Source organism: Passer domesticus, chromosome 6 (assembly GCF_036417665.1).
Source record: "Passer domesticus isolate bPasDom1 chromosome 6, bPasDom1.hap1, whole genome shotgun sequence".
Taxonomy (NCBI): domain Eukaryota; kingdom Metazoa; phylum Chordata; class Aves; order Passeriformes; family Passeridae; genus Passer; species Passer domesticus.
In genome coordinates this window covers 36,230,917-36,247,725 of record NC_087479.1, presented here as the reverse complement: position 1 = coordinate 36,247,725, position 16,809 = coordinate 36,230,917, and the positions used below count along the sequence as shown (strand labels likewise).

At 40.7% G+C, this 16,809-nt stretch overlaps 1 protein-coding gene across 5 annotated transcripts in view; it reads right to left on the bottom strand.

Annotated features, from left to right (window-relative positions):
* Positions 1–10,394, bottom strand: part of TTBK2 (tau tubulin kinase 2) — an 83,468-nt gene extending 73,074 nt beyond the window's left edge. For 4 of the 5 annotated variants that reach the window (XM_064424520.1, XM_064424518.1, XM_064424523.1 and 1 more), the window contains exon 1: positions 10,060–10,394. The gene's annotated coding sequence lies outside the window, so the exon portion shown is untranslated. Of the gene's footprint in view, positions 1–9,233; positions 9,593–10,059 lie in introns of all 5 variants that reach the window. The other variant, XM_064424519.1, reaches the window with a different exon arrangement.
* Positions 10,395–16,809: the final 6,415 nt, after the last annotated feature.

The following is a 16,809-nucleotide window of genomic DNA, read 5'->3' as shown; positions in this document are numbered from 1 at the left end:
CTTACATTTACTTCTAAAAGAAAAAAAAAACCACTCATGGATACAGCAATAGTCTTATTCTCAAAATATTAAAATAGTTCAATCCACCAGCTAGAGATTTCTTTCTTTGTGTGCATGTGAACTAAAATTGCCATGCATATGGTGATGCATAAGAAATGAAGCAAGTTTATCAAAACATGCCACAGATTTAAAAAGAAAAATCATGGGAATTACTTCCCTTCATCACATTTAGACTATAACATACAATTCACACACGAAGCCTAAATAAATAAACAAATGCTCTGGTTTTGCCTTTAATACATCTACAGCTGCCTCCTTCAGGTTCCCTTACATTTCAGTTCCAACACTCTGCTCTAGCCTTTTGTCTTCACACTACACAGAACAGCAGCCATGTCAAGAAATCCCAGCTCTTGCCTGAGAGCCAAGCAACACAGCAGAAGGGCATCCAAACCTCTCACCAGAAAGGGCCTGAGGAAAAGGAATTAAATGGGAAAAAGGGAGAGAAGGAGGAAGGTGCTACATGTTCTAACACCTTCATGCTTCTCTCACATTTCTTGTTTCTACTTCCTCATAATTGCTGAGGTGGCCATCAAAGAGCTTCTCTCTGTTCAAGATCCTCAGGTATAACTGCATCAAAGCAAAAATTAGTACAGGGAATCAGAAACATAGATTATTTATAATACTGCTACACTAACATACTTTTTAATAAAGAATACGACATAACACATCTTTTAATACATATCTATATATATACATTATACATAGGTGTGTTTTTATGATATACACATATATGCTTACATTATTTACATATTTATTCCATGTACACTACATATATTTTTTACAGAAATACAGAACTTTGTGATTGTAAGAATGAGGATTTATGTCTTCAACCATAACTACTTACAAAAGATGGCAGCAAATTTGGCAATGTAGCTACATATAGATTCAAATTAATATGGCCTAACACTTACCAAATGGGTATGATATTTTTAAAAGTGAATTACTAAAGTAATGGGAGAGGGATATGTTTAATAACAATCATTTAAACCAGTGCTATCACTGGTCATCTTTACAATACTTATAAAAAAAAAAAAGTGGTGTGGATAAAAAGTCAGAACACAGGAATCTGTGGGTCATGGAGGAAGAAAATTAAAGTAATATCTGCAATAAGCTGGAAGTTGTTTATAGATGTTAAGTGTTACTTTCCAGATTCATCTTTGGAGGCTGTTCTATAGGATTCTCTTGAGGTGCTTTGTGAAAGTTGTTAAGCTACAGGTAGAATAATGTTTTTTGCCTTTTATACACTGTCTGAAAAGGCACCATAATGCACGGTGATCAGTTATAGAAGTGCACTGGCAAAGGTTTATATCCCTTGCTTGTGGACGGTATTTGTGCATTTGGTATAATTTGGACAGCAAAGAATCTGGTCCCAGTGATGAACTTAGCATGACTGGAGATGTTAAAAAGCTATGGCTCAGGGAAAACTTCCACAGTAGACTTTTTTTGTCTGACATAAGCAGCAAAGGCATATAGGTTATCTGTGCCAGTGCCAGGATACAGCGATAGGAGAAAACGAGACGCTGCTGCCAGCGGCAGCCCCCTCCCAGCCCCGAGGCCCCGAGGCGCCCTCCGGCCGCCGGGGCAGCGCTCAGCACCCTGGCCAGCTCCGGCCGGGCCGGGCGGGCACGGCCCCGAGCCGCGCCACGCCCCCGCAGGTGACAGCGAGAGCCCCCCACGTCACACGGGCTGCGAAGGACGCATTTGAGTAACTTGTACCTCAACAGGAATTTTCAAGGAGATCTCTGATTTAAAGGTTCCTGAAATATAGAACACTCCAGAAGGTAACTGATGTTAAAGTTTGGAAAGGATTAATTAAACTACTTTGGTATCTATGGGCCATCAGCTCGATATCAATTCCAGACAAATAAGGGAACTTGACTAATAAAGAACTAAAGGAAGACACTACAGCTACGGCCATTTAATTACGTTCTTCCTCCTAGCAAACTAACTTTTTACTATGGCATTACAAATTTGGCCCATAAGCATAGTACTTACTATGGAACTTCTACTTCTGCAAGATATCTAAGTTTATACCATACAGTACAGTCTCTTTCTGCCAGAAAATCAATAGATCATATATTAAATAGGAGGTCCCAAAATATAACTATAAGTGAACTGAACAAATATCTCTCTAATTACTCCCATAGGAATCAATTTCCTACTTAATACTGAAACATTTTCTACTCAGGAAAAAAATATGAAGTTTGTAGTTGATACTGAGATCAGGAAGTGATAAAGAACAAATGGCATCAACAGGTTTCACAGATGGCAATCAAACTACACACATGCCAACTTAGATAAAAAGAAGACATTATCCATCAAGGGCCAAAGGATACATGGAAACATCACCTAGCAAGATGCAGTAATTCATTACTTCTGATATATGTATTTGCTGGAGTACTAAAGTTATGAGAAGTATGGATGAACAGGCAAATAAATACTAAGAGAGAGATCATAATACCTCTCTATCCTCATTGTGGGATTGCTGCTACAATATTATATCCCATTCTGGTGTCCAAAATTATGAAGCTGAGTTCCTTCAGATTATCTAAGGAAATTGCTTTAGTCAAGGAAATTGCAAAAGATCTTCATGCTGACACACAAACCATACAAATAAAAGGTCAAATCTTTAGATTCCTTAAATGCATACAAATATCTCTAAGATCTTTAACTTTCATTAATAAAGATACTCTACTAATAAAATATTTCATTAACTCTTTCAGTGGATTCCTCATTACTGACAATTCTTAAAAGACAGCACAATGATTTTCTACACTATATACTCTTATTTAACTACTGCTAACACACATAATTCAGAGAAGTCCAAGGGAAGCTGGTTTTACACATACAGTTAGCCTCAATAATCACAACAATTCCTTTGGTCTTCACACAGTCAGATTGATTAAAGTGATGAGGCTTTGGTCTTTGAAAGTTAATTATACAAGCATATTTCATTATGAAAATACAATTATCCTAGGCATATTTAGTTTGCTGGGACTGTCTTAAGTTCAGAAAAAACATTCCAGGGATGAGGTGAAAAAATAAGACATGGCAGAATGATGAGGCAAGAAAATCAGTAAATTTATGTATGACAAACAAGGGGGTCAAGAGACTCAAAAAATTATAAGAATTTCCTACACATCAGAAGAGTGAACAGTGCAAAATCAGGTTTTAACTATCTTCCAAACAAATGTACAATTATTCCTAAAAACAAAAGGGCAAAGTTTCTCAGAAACCTTTACAGGTTTCCAGTTTACCCCTTACTTAAATAATAAAAAGCATTGCATAACAGTTAGGAAATATTGGTTGTATGTAAATAAAGACATTAAATTCCTAATCTCTCCAAATTAAAGCCTGGGCTACAAAAATAATCCTGGTTGTATTGTTGACCTATAACCTGCCATATTTGTATATTTTAAATGTTTGAATGCTTGATCTATACAAATAATTTGTCTAGAACTAGAAATTTTACTTCATATTGACTGAGAGGTGATTTAATTTTGTAGATATGGAAACAGTTACACATTACACCATTATGGCAAAGTGTAATAACCCTACATTGATAACACTATTCTTTAAGTTCTTGAATTTACATGAAGGAAATACAATTCTATCTATGGTGGTTTTTTTAAACACCAACAGTTATTGCATTTGCTTGAAGCATATTCCGTTTTAAACTATGGTGAGATACTTCTGCATTTTAAAATTATTATTTAAACAACAACTAATTTCAACTCTATAAGAGCATAATGTAGATTTACAATCATATGGCAAGCAGGGTCATGAGATTTCTACTGAGAAACAGGAAACATTCAATATGGGTGAAATCTGCGTACGGTTGGGGTTTTTTTTAGTCATACCAGAAGCTAGAATAGAAATAATACAGTTAAGAGTAGTAATAACTACATTCTTATTTATTAAGACCAAGACTCAGCTTTTATGTGTTTCAGAGTAAGAAGTATAAAAGCACTTTATAATATGCTAAATATGACCACATCTACTGCATGGTTACTCATATGTCAGCTACAGTCCTGATTCAGACCATAAATCAATTCTGTTCAAACCTTTACTTCAGGAAAAAGAAATATTTCAGTGAGCAGGGCCTCACAATAGAATTGAAGTATTACCTGCCAGTTCCAACAAGCCAGACGAAGTACAGCTGCTCCCTGATTACGAGAGGAAAATTGACTGATCAAGGAAAGATATGTACAGAAGCACTGCCACATGACTGAGGTATCCTGGGTTCAAAATTAATGAAATATATCAGAACAACAGGAAGAAATGTCCAGCCTGAAATTAGCATGTTGCCCAAATTTCCTTCAAATTAACAGAGAAGAAAGTGCATCATCACCTCAAAGCAGCCTTTCCCGTAAACTGCACCTCTTTCTCTTGTGTCCTCCCTGAACCGACAATAGGCAGGAAAACCTGTCAGCTGAGCACACAGGCTACAGTAAATGAAAGGATCTGGTTATGACTATCTCAGCTATGCATGCAGGGTGAAGTTGCACACAACAGCATGACCTAGCAAGAGTTACAAACAGATATCAGCCAAAAAACAATACAAACAACTCCGTTTTTATAATCATTCTCTGCCAAGTTAGTGAGTTGACTCAGTGTAGCTCAGAGATCAATGGGCACTAGAAGAGGCTCAGGCAGAGAATATAATTTTCATTTGAAAGCAGTAGCCAATTGTTAGACTGGTTTAACAATAATGTGCACTTTCATCTGCAGGAGCTAGCATGTGAAAAATATTCTTATATCTATGTACATCCATAAATAAATAACAAGTATCACCAGACAGCCAATAACAGAGCTTCTTTCCCACACACATCTCCTTCACTGTAGGAGGGGTAACCTTTACTGGGGTTTGCTCCTCAGCTTCAGCATCAATTTGCTGGTTCTTGGCTGGTCAAGACAAGACCTGACTGGCTTAGCCAACACGTTGCTCCACAAGACCAGTCAATCCTTTCTTCACACTAATCTATCCTGTGATTCTTTAAAGGTTTTTCTCTAACCAGATTAATTATTCAACAGGCTTCCTCACTGGATACACTGTCTTGCTCAAAACTGTAGAACTGTAATTTCACCCAAAACCATCATGAGTATCACAATAATCTCTAGATCTTAATGAAAAAGCACAAAATGTCACACAGAAAAAGAACAGTGATCCAATGTCAATTCTTCTTTAACTCAGAGTGCAACATGACAAGTTTGTTCTAGGCTGACTTGACTCAGGGAATTATACTTTGATTTTATTTATAGACTACTGCAGATGGAAAATCAAAGCATCACATATGAACAGAGAATTCAATTCAATCAAACTCAAGGAACAGCACAGTCATTCTTTGTCTGATACATTTTCTATCAGTTGACAATGCCCATTCTAGATCTATTAAACTCAAGACTGATAAATGAAAGACAAGAAAATAATTATTTCAAGGCAGCATATAACTCAAGAATACAAATACATTCTAAAAAGTCACCAGTTTGATGCTGAAAAGTATATTCTATTTACAGATCACTGCCTCCCTTTTTTTTTAATTCTTCAACACTGCAAAGCTAGAGTCATACTTCATATGCTCAAAGTCACACTGCTTGCCACGAGTGGCATTTGAAGCATTACTATGGCAACAAGTAAATTTGACAGCTACAAGACACATCCTGCTGATACACCACGTAACCAAGCAATCTAATTCTTACTATGTTGAACAACATTGTATCAAATAAGTGTTGTTAAAACCCTCACAAAATGTTAGTACTCTGAGACAGAGCATGACAGAAGCAACAAATACTATCTAAGAATGATCTGGGAAGCGACAGAGAGCAGAACGAACACCCTCTCAGAATCAATAAGCAGCTGCTGACTGAAGACAACTCCCAACTACTAAAAAGACACAAGCTCTGAAAGGCAAGATCCCTCCTAACTGCAGATGAGTCTGGCGGAACAAATTTTGGATAATTTCAGTTGTGAGAAGTGTATCAAAAACATAATAAAATTATTTCTGTACAAACAGACCAGGATGACACAAAGCCTGATTCTTTACATTATTCTGAGTGTGAGCTCCACATTAGTAACCTGTCCCTGCAACAAGTAACAAATCCCTTTGCAACATCCAGACAGAAAAAGATGGCCAACTATTAAAGAGACTTGACATCCTCCACAAGCTCTCAAAGCAACTTCAGCATATTTAACTCTTCCTTTATACGTCAAACAGCTTTGTACTGGAAAGAAAATTACTCTCCTTATCAGTACCATCAGTGACCTGGCAAACTTCATCCATGAAAGAGGCCTTCAGCTCTTCCAACTACTACTTGCACTGAAATGCAAGGCTAAGCTACATACACACATTTCTCCAAAAGGAAGAATAAGCAGATAGAGTTCCTCATCAGTGCAATTCTCAATGATTAATCTCTTCAGACAAAAAGCAACAACATGAAATAACATTTGAGTGATGCAATTCTGTGATGAAAAGTTCTCAAACACACAGGACAAGAACCACAGAAAAACATGCCTGAACATAACAATAAAAATATTGTTAATTTTTTCACAAAATAGTTTTGTTAAGAACACTCAAGACTTCTTTGGTTTCTCAATTTGCCTTCCTTTCCTCACTCCTCTCAAATTAAATCTTTCCCTTCTCCCCAAAAACCTTCTCACATTTTCCAGAATTCATCTCCATTAATTGAAAAATAATTTTGAAAAATAACTGTTCAAAAGTCATGACTTATACAACATCTCAAAAATCGGAAAAAGAATTCTCAACCAGATCAAGAGGTGAAGTCAGAAGGCCAGATTTTATTGCTTGAATTTTCCACTACTTAGGTTTCAAGACTAGTAACCTATAAGCTCATACAGAGAATGATAGACTATAAATTTAAATGGCTAAAAATGGCATCTCAATTTCACGAGCAGCTTTAAAAAAATCCAAGTTACTAGATTCCCTCAAAAGAACACTACAAAACACCTAGCACTGAAGCAAGGAGAGGGGAGCATTCTGACTCTAAAATTTAAATAAATAAATAAAGTTGTAAAGGATAAGTAAAGATTGGATGAAATTTTCAAAGAAGTTATTATGAAAGAACATACAAGATATAGTTACTAAAATAGATAGTACATTAGCTAGTACCCAGTATTTCTAACAAAAAGAGGGAAGCCAACTTCCCTCTTTTATTCTGCAACTGCATGACAGAGTACATAGTACAAGCATTAGAGCAGTCCACTTGTGCGTGGAGAGCAGAAAAATGAAACTGCTCCATTTAGCTGTACTCTCTTATCCAACTGAAATAGCTTGTATCTCCACTTCTAAAAATTAACATGTTTAATTCCCACTTAAGTACCCTAGATACTACACTCTTAAACAGAAAAAAAAAAAAGCCAAGTAAAAGATTTGAGAAAGTTTCTTTCACCCTAATCCTGAACTAGAAGACAAGTTCATAACAAAAAAATTTCAAACACACATGACCTGTAGCTCTTGAATTCCTTAAGATAAACCTTGTATTTTGACATTTTTGCATGTTTTAATTCTTGCCCACCAATGCTTTAACAATTGGCCCTTCAGACTGATCTGCTAGATCCATAGCACAACTCGCTGCTCTGAGAGATCACTCAAAGGAAGCTCAGGTTTCTTGAGGTGAGAGTGTTTTTGCAGAATGAGGGAGGAAGGACAGTGGCTGGTCCATGTACCACAGTGCATCCCTGGGAGACCACGACAAATCCTGGGGTCTAGTACTGAAAAGGCAGCTGTTTCTCCTCCCCTCCAGCCTAACACAAAGGCTTTGTGTAGTGCTTCCCCAGAGAAAAAGAAACAGACAAGGCAAGACACAGGAATACACAGAAACTGTCAATTTCCTTTGTAAAGTACCAATTCATTCCCACTAGATAAACAAGCCCTTACTAAAACAGAAAGCACAGTAGTATATTAATATACCATACACTGCAACTTCACACACTAAACAAATGCTTAACCTTCTGTACACAAATATCTAGCACTGGTAGAAACTGATCGTTTAGAAGCCAGTTTTGAACAAGGAAAGCCCCACTCATATCTCTCATCTGTCATACTCAAAAATCTCCTTGATATAATCAGGCAGATTGAGAAAAGCCTCACTGGAATCTGTGATGTTAGAAGTGTCAGAGCCTGCAGTACACAGCAGCAGCACGGTGACCACACTGAACAGAAGCGACGTCACGATATCCCAGTGGCTCAATTTGTTCTTCTCATTCTAACCTCATCCTTCCCAAACAGGAAGTTTAAAAAGATGCTGAGCTTCAAGTAAATAATGGTTCATCAGGAATGTATCAGAGAAGAACAAAGTATTTTTTAGGGATAATTGGTTCCATCTTTACGGTTTTTAAACTGTATCTTGATGCACTGTTTTCAAAATAACTTTTGACAAATGACTACTCATACTATTGCAGTCAAACTTTCTTATATATAATTTCATTGACAGGCCAAACAAATGTTAACAAGTATACCTCTGGTTTAGCAAGTTAAGAAAGTTTGTTTAACATAATTCACTCTGTAAAGCAAATGAATCATCATCAGAAAGTATTCGGGACAATATTAACAAAAACTAAAAATGATGGGTATCTTTGTATCATGAATTCATACAATAAAGGCTTCAAAAAACATTACCACAAGAGCAGCAAAATAAGTCCTAACCTTTTGTTTTCTCAGCTAAAATGAGCTAACATACCTACAAGCATAGCTAGCATGTGTTCAACAGAGGCATGGCATTAACTACACAGAATGCATTTTGAAAATCTACTCATTTTTTCCAGAACCACCACACAGAAACTAACCACTTACTTCAAGGCTAACAAGACACTGAAATAAATAGAGCATGATTTATTTTAACGCTTTCAACATTCCTGCAATATAGTTTACTAATTCAGAACATTTAAGCTGAAATCACACTGGTTCTGCACACAGAGTGTAACTAAAAAAGCCACTACAGGCTATTTTATAACTCATTTTCTATAGCCCTTTCCAGCTTAATTATAAATACAGTAGGAGGTTCTCAAAATGCTGTGGTATACTCCAGGGTCATTCCTTTGTGTCCATCTCCCTCCGCCCCCACGATAATACATCAATATTATCATTTGCACTCCCGCCCCCACTTACACTAGCAGTTGTTTCCAACTGCCCTGGCTCACAGCAGAGGTTACAAACCTCGTAGCAAGCTTTGTCCTCTCATTGCTTTTGCTCTAGAGTGACAACAGAAGCCTAAGGATGCCGCTGCAGCTCCAGAGATCATCTGTAGACTCGGGAACCAGGTGCTTCCCCACTTCCTCTTTGTCAAGCTAACAGTACGGGCAATAACGTGCTTTTAACGCCGTTCCACACGCAGCTTGTGCTCCCCTGGGCGCCGTGGTGCGCGCACCCGCGGCCTAGCCGGGCATATCTGTATGCACGGATCGATGCGAGTGCCGCTAATGGCTCCAGCACTCAGAGCGCCAGGCGACAGACAGCCCGCTTCCCATCCAGCCGTGCCCACACAGCAGCCGTCACACGCATGCCACAAACCAGAGCTGGAAACACAGACGCAGCTATTTTAAAACAGAGATCCTTCGCCGTCAGAACACGTAAATTTCTGTACCATTTGCCTTCTTGCAGCAAGTAGGAGGGACAAAAAAAAAAAAAAAATAATCTCGTGCCTGTAAATCTGAGTTCTCCGTAGAGGCCGGGGCAGCGGTGACTGCTGCTGGAGCCCGCCAGACCTGCCGACCTTAACTCCACGGAGGGGATCGCCCCGTCCTGCCCCACTGGAAGGAGCCCTTCCCGGGGCGGGCCGTGGCCCCCGGAGCTCCCGCGCCCGGCAAACTCCCTCTCCCGCGGGGACAGAAACCGCGACGCGGCTCCCACGCAGCAGCCGCCGGGGCCGGGCCGGCGGCCGCCGGAGCCCGCGGGCCGCGCCCCGCCGAGGCGGCCAGAGCGCCCGCGGGGACGGGGCGCGGGGTAACGGCGGCGGCCGCGGCGCAGCACCGCGAATCCTCACCTGAAACGGGGCCGAGGCGGCGGCTCCTCGGGGCGGCGCGGCGAGTCCCGGCGGCGCCCCCGGCCCCACAGGTGATGGTGTCCGCGGCGCGGGGCGGGGGCTACAGCGGCGCCCCCCGGCCCAGCCTCCGCCCCATGGCGTGCGGCGCGGTCTCTATGGCGACTGCAGAGCCGGGCCGGCCCGCGGGGAGGGGTAACGGCAGCGCGCAGGCGGAGGGCGCTCAGCGGGTCACGGGGCGGCTCGCAGCGCTCCCCATGGGGGTTGAGCCCCTCGCCGCGGCCGCCGCCATCCCTGCGGCAGTGCCGGCCGGAGCCCGGCCGCGCTCGCCCGCGCCGCCGCCTCCGCGCTCGCCCTTCCTCGGCCGCGGCGCCACCGAGCCCGCTGTCCCCCGGGGCACCGCCCACATCCCATTTCCGGAGCGGTGATTGGGCAGTTGCCGAGATTCCTCACGGGCGATTGGCTCTCAGCGCGGTCAATCCGGGCGCCGGGGGCGGGCGCACCTGGACGCGGCGCTGTGCAGTGCGGGGTTGGCTGAGCCGGCGAGCGCCGGTACAGCCGCGGCCGCCTCCGCGCAGCCCCAGGGCCGAGCTGCGGGATGGGCACCGGCGTCCCCGTTCCCGACGGGCTTCCGAGGGGCAGCGCCCGTGCGGGGGTCGGCACTGGCCCTGGGCGCTCCCCGCCGCAGGGCCGCTGCCGGCGGGCAGCTGGGTCCTCGTTGCGGTGCCACCTCCTCAGCAGCCGGGCTCGGCCGCGCTGTCCGCACCCGGGCGGGTGCCGGGGCCTGATGGGCGCAGGGCGCTGCCCGGCCGCGGGTGGGGCGGGAGGCTGAGGAAGGAGAGGCCGGGGCGGGGCAGGCGGTGACCTCTGTCCCCTTGGGGGCACAGCAGGGCTGTCACCCCCGCGCTCCGCACAGTGACGGTAGGAAGCGGTGGATGGGAGGTGTCCCGTGCCTAGGTGAGTACGGCATTCGAAGGGAAGGCTTCCCGCTCTCGCAGGTGACTCCTGACTGCAGGCAAGACTCTGGGGGCCCGTGTGGCCTCGGAGCGGGCGCTCCTCGGCGGGTGCCATCACCGCAGAGCAGCCCACAGCGCCAGCCCAGAGGCTGCCTCCGCCAGGCAGAGCGGCACCTACCCGAGGCCTGTGCTGCGGGAAGGAGGAACTGCGGGTTTGCTGTGCTCACAGCAGCTTGTGTGAAGTGAGTAAGCACACCGTAGTGTTCCTCTCATGTGAAATTTCCTTAAGCAGGGGAAAAAAAAAAAAAAGTGCCTTTATTTCCCTACTGCCAGCTGGATAAAAAGATTAGGCTTAAATTATTCACACTGTCTTCATTCATCACAAGGAGATCACAGTTAAAGAGTAAGGTTAGGAAACAGTATCTCCTCCTGCTGCTTTATGAAAAGCTCTGGTAGTTTACAAGTGAGTTACCCAGAAGTGGCAGCTGTGAAACAAACCTAGCAGTGAACCCAAACAGTTGCGAGTTGTTCAGTGTCAGTTTCAGGAAGATGCTTCTTCATTAACAAAGGGAATTGCCTCAACCAGTGGGCCACAGTGACAGTGCTGTGGATAAACACTGGTGATAAGCATACATTTCTCTATATGTACTGAATGCATGTGTGTATTTCGTGTCCTAACAATTGAAGCAGATAATAAGAAAGCTGATGGGGTGAAGAAATGTTCATTTTGTGAATGGAAATGAACCAATGTTGATGGCAGTAGGTGGAGAGAGTTTGGTTTTGTTTTTTTTTAATACACAAAGTAGTATAAAAAGTGCATATTTTCCTGGGTTAGAAAAAGGAGTTATGGGTTTTGCTTACCTTTAAAAGGCACTTACAATTTCTGAGATGGAAAATATTTAACTAGAACTACATATTCCTTCAAATCTGTTATAAAGGTATTGCAAAGGTGACAGTTATTCTAGCATAAGCAGCTCCTCTTATGCACCAAACAAATAATTTTTTCACATTCACTCTAAAGTAGGCAGTGTTTCTCCTCCTATATTATAACTGAGGGTAGATAAATACCCTAACCACCTCTTAATTTAAGCAAATAAGTTTTGCCAACAAAACTTGCTGCATGCTAGATGTAATGAGGAGCTCATGAGTATGAATCCATTTGTGAAGAGTACTTTATTGTTCCCCAAATAATTGACATGTTGCCTGCGGTGTACAATTATTCAGGAGAATTTTCTGATTCAATTAAAGAGAATGGAAAGGCCTTAACAAACTTGTTTGTCTGGTTTGTCTGTTTACCTGTTCTTCGTTTCAGATCCAGGGGGCATAGTTTCTCTCATCACTCTGGAACTTCACAAGTTAATTCATTATCTAACACAACTGACATGTACATTATCATGGGACTCAGACCAGGTATACATGCTTTTGTGCACACTGAAAGCTCTAAAAGGCCAAATAGCCTTTCTTTCATCATCACTTGAAATACAGTGAGATGCAAGTTTCCAAATTACCACATGCTCTTCGTAAGCAGACAAAACCTGGATGGTTCAAATAAAAGTCAAACAGAGAAAAAAAATAAACTGAGTCTTTTGAAAAGGAAAATCTGTTTCCACTTATGTGAAGGAAGTCCTTAAAGAAAAGATCTAATCTTTTTTAAATCACTGCTCCAGAAATAGACCAAAAACTTCTTCAAGGCTTTCTGTTCTACTATTTTAGGTTCAGAGATGTTGGTAAGTATAACAGATACCAGTGTTTCCTCTGTCAGTGCAGACTTGCAGAATATCTTTACCACACACCAAAAAAAAACTGAAACAACCAAAACCAAAAAAAAAACCACCAGCACATTAAAATATCTATGTAAATAAGAATATGAAATTGAGCTACTCTAGTTTCTTTTTTTCTTTTTTCTTTCTTTATTCTTTTTTTTTTCTTTTTGATAGTACATGTAATTAAGCTCAGATTCATTGTGCTGATTTCCCTTGGAAAAAGTTACCCTGTGCCAAAACCTGTCCTATGCCCTTTGTTCAACTCTTACATTGTTAGTTCTAGTTGGCTATCTCGATGTAAAAATGTGGCTCTTTTTGCAGCTGTTAGTCAGCAGCTGTGAACCACAGCAAATGGGCACTTCTCTGTTTGTTCTGAAGGCTTTTAAGTATGCCAGGTAGTGCAAAATAAATCAGTAAAGCAAACTGTCTTGGTTTCAGATGGGATAGAGTTAATTTTCTTTATAGTAACTGGTACATTGCTGGATTTAGTATGAGAGTAATGTTGGCAGCAGGCTGATGTTTTAGTTGGGTTTGAGTTGTTCTTCCTCTAAATCAAGGACTTTTCAGCTTCCTGTGCTCTGCCAGTGAGGAGGTGCTCAAGAATGGAGAGGATCATGGCCAGGACAGCTGACCCAAACTGTCCAAAGGGATATTTCATGCCACAGAACATCATGCCCACTATATTAACGGGGAAGGAATTGGCCATGAGGTGTCAATGGCTGCTGGGGGACAGGTTGGGCATCAGGCAGTGGGTGGTGAACAATTGTATTGCACATCTTGTTTCTCTTGGGTTTTATTTCTCTTTCCATTACAATTAGTAGTAGTAGTGTCTAATTGTTAATATCTTTCATATTTTGTTTCAATTATTAAATTGTTTGTAACTCACCCCATGAGGTTTGCCCTTTCTATCCACTTTTTTCCTCACTGGGATAGGGGTGGGGAAGTGAACAAGCAGCTGCTGGGACTTAGTTGCTACCTGTGTGTTGTCTTAATTCAATCCTGAATGTCTCACTTGGCTGTAGACTGCAAGAAGAAAAGTACCACACACCAAAACTCTGAAGTTAGAGAGCAGGAGGATTAATTACAGAAATTACTCCAAATCCCAAAAGGCTTGCCAGACCAAACTTTATTATAACCACAGTTTCTATGAAAAGATGTGAACAAAAAAATTTAATTGTGCTGGTATGTGCATGGCAATGAATATGGTTTTCTAATAAGTTTGACTGTATGAAAAATAAACCCCAGTCATGTAAAGATATTCTTACATCTTAATATGGCTATTTAATATTTATAAATATTATGCATAATTATTTAAGATTGAATGTAATAAATGTTAAATCATGTAATGAAGCAATAAATAGAATTGGTCTGAATTTAAAAAAATATAGAAACAAGCCAGTGAAGACCAAAGTGAAAGCAAACTATTTCTGGGCACAACTAGACATAGCTTTAGCTTTTCTTTTTTTGATTTAATAAAGAAGAGATATGAGAATATAGTCATATAACTAATGGGGTACCCACTTCTAATATCTTTTTTGTTTGAATAAATAGATCAGAATTTCCAGGAATGCCTATACATGGCACATAACTTTCTAAGGCTTCCAACTTCTGGTTCCCTAGGCTTCATAAGGTATAGCAATGGAAAAATAAGTTTGCTTTCCTGGAAATCTTCTTTTTTGTGTAGTAAGAGAGATGTGAGAATTTTAGTTTTTGTCTGAAAGGAATGATCAAACTTTTCTTCAAGGAATCTTTAAATATTTCAATCTGCACCTATACACAAACATATTCATAGGTCTGTGATGGAGAAGGGTGACATGATTAACAAAGTGCAAGAACTTCTGAACTCTACTGTTATTTTCTTCAAATCAACATGTATGGCAGTAGATGACTCATCCTGCGAAGTCCAGACTCATTGGTTTCAAACACTTCCATTGGAACTTCCTTGCCTGGACTTTGGGGTCTTGGCAATACTTATTTATTTCTGTATGAGTCAGAAGTTCTGAATAATGTTTCTGCTAGGTTGACTACAGAAGACAAAGCTTCACAGAAATTTTGGAGAGTCAGATGTCAGGAAAAAGAAGAGAGAGAAAGAAAGAAAAAAAAAAGAGGATATGGATAGCAGGATAACCAGGCCTTAAAGATGAAAAATTCACAGGTTTGGTTAGTAAGTGAACATACATCGACTCCTAGAATTGAAAAACTGTTGAAAATTTTAACTAAAATTAATATATAAATGGAGGCAGAAACAATGCTTTCACTGAAGAGTAGAAAGGTAAAAACATCATAAGCTCACATTTCTGGCAAAAGTCAAGGAGCAAAGAAAGTATCAGCCAAAGATGAGAAAGCTCTTACCAAGTTTTGTAGATGTTTAAACAGCTATCTAGTTAATGGCAAATGACAAATCACAGACCTTGAGACATTTAGTTCAGCCCCTTTTCTGACTGTCCCTACAACACTCCTGGCCAGTGTTCATCAACCTGTTGTAAAAGTACTTTGTTGATGGAAATCAAGGAGTTTCTTGGGGGCTGTTTTGCTATTCTCACTGAAAGAATTATTTCACCCATTATTCTCCTCATATCCTGTCACCAAACGAATTTATTCCTTTCCTTTGTGCAACTACCAATAAAATTATTTGAACACTATTTTCTTCTCTCACCACCAGTCTTCTCTACACTAAGACACCTGAGTTCCTTCAGTCTTTCTCCACAATTGTGATTTCTCGACACAATGTCAATAAGCATGAAGTCACCACACAAGGGACAGAGGGATCTTGGAAAAAAAGTACTGTGTCTGGGTTCTAGCTTCTGTCTATTTGACAGCTTCAGAAACTCCCAGGAGTTTTTTGATCTTTTTTTTTTCCCCTTGGTAACTGTCTTTTCTTTCCAAAAGAATCTCAAATTCCCTACAATATGACCTGAGTAATATTGCTCAGTTCAAATGATGTCTGGAGTGTGAAAAATAGCATCAACATCAGGTTTATAGTAAGCTGAGAATAAGTACTGATTAATTTAGGGGGAGATTTATTTACTGATTCATTTTTTTGAGGAGAAATGTGACAGTGTATGTCTGCCTACTTTGCTAGGAGAAGAAGGGTCAGTATAGTGCACTAAAGTATTGATGCTATGAGATATGGAATTTAAAAAGGAAAATTTTACCTCATTATGTAAAGAGAATTCTGCTGCCAGGCCTCATAATATGTGTATAATTCCATTCTGCAAAAAGCTTCCTGCTACCTGGCTTGTGAGGATAAGATCCACAGTGAATAAGGTACAAAAGTGAAATGCAAGATTGCTGCATGGTCTCATTATGATTAAGGTTGTAAAAATGGATTCTAGTCTTCAGAAAGTAGTTACAGCCAAGATGGAAGTTTTAGGTTACCAGGCAATATAAAATACATGTTCACTTCCAGCTGTACTAGAGACTGCTGGTCTGATTTTAAGGTGAATACACTATTTCTGTGCCTTAGTTTTCCATTTGTAATGACTCATTGTGAGTCATGAGTGGATGACTCAGAGATTGTGGACAGTACAGCTCCTATGGATTGAAATCAGAGCCAGCCTGAAAGGTACTGATATGGATTTTCCTGCAATGCACAGGACCCTGAATGACAAGCCGTACACATGCAGGGCAGTTCATGCAGGTCTGCTATAATTTCCTTTTCTGCCTGAGACTGATTTTCAGCATCCATATTGTTATAACCTTTACACATCTGAAAAATGTATGACTTCTTTTTCTGATTTGTTTCATCTGTGGTGTTCTTGAGGCAATTAGATGAGCTACAGTTATAGTATTCATATTTTTCATGGAACATAGTACAGTGGATCTTCTGGTACTACTGTAGTACAGCGTAGAGTTGTAGTTGTGAAAAAATATAAATTACTTCATTTTCAATAAACTTTTGTCATTTTAATGTACAAACTCTGTCCTTTTGAATTATTGACTATTAGCATTACTTCTTGCCTTTACATTTTGACATTCCCTCTGCCAATTCTGCAATTCCATAAGAATTTCAGATGTTGTGACTTAACTTAGAT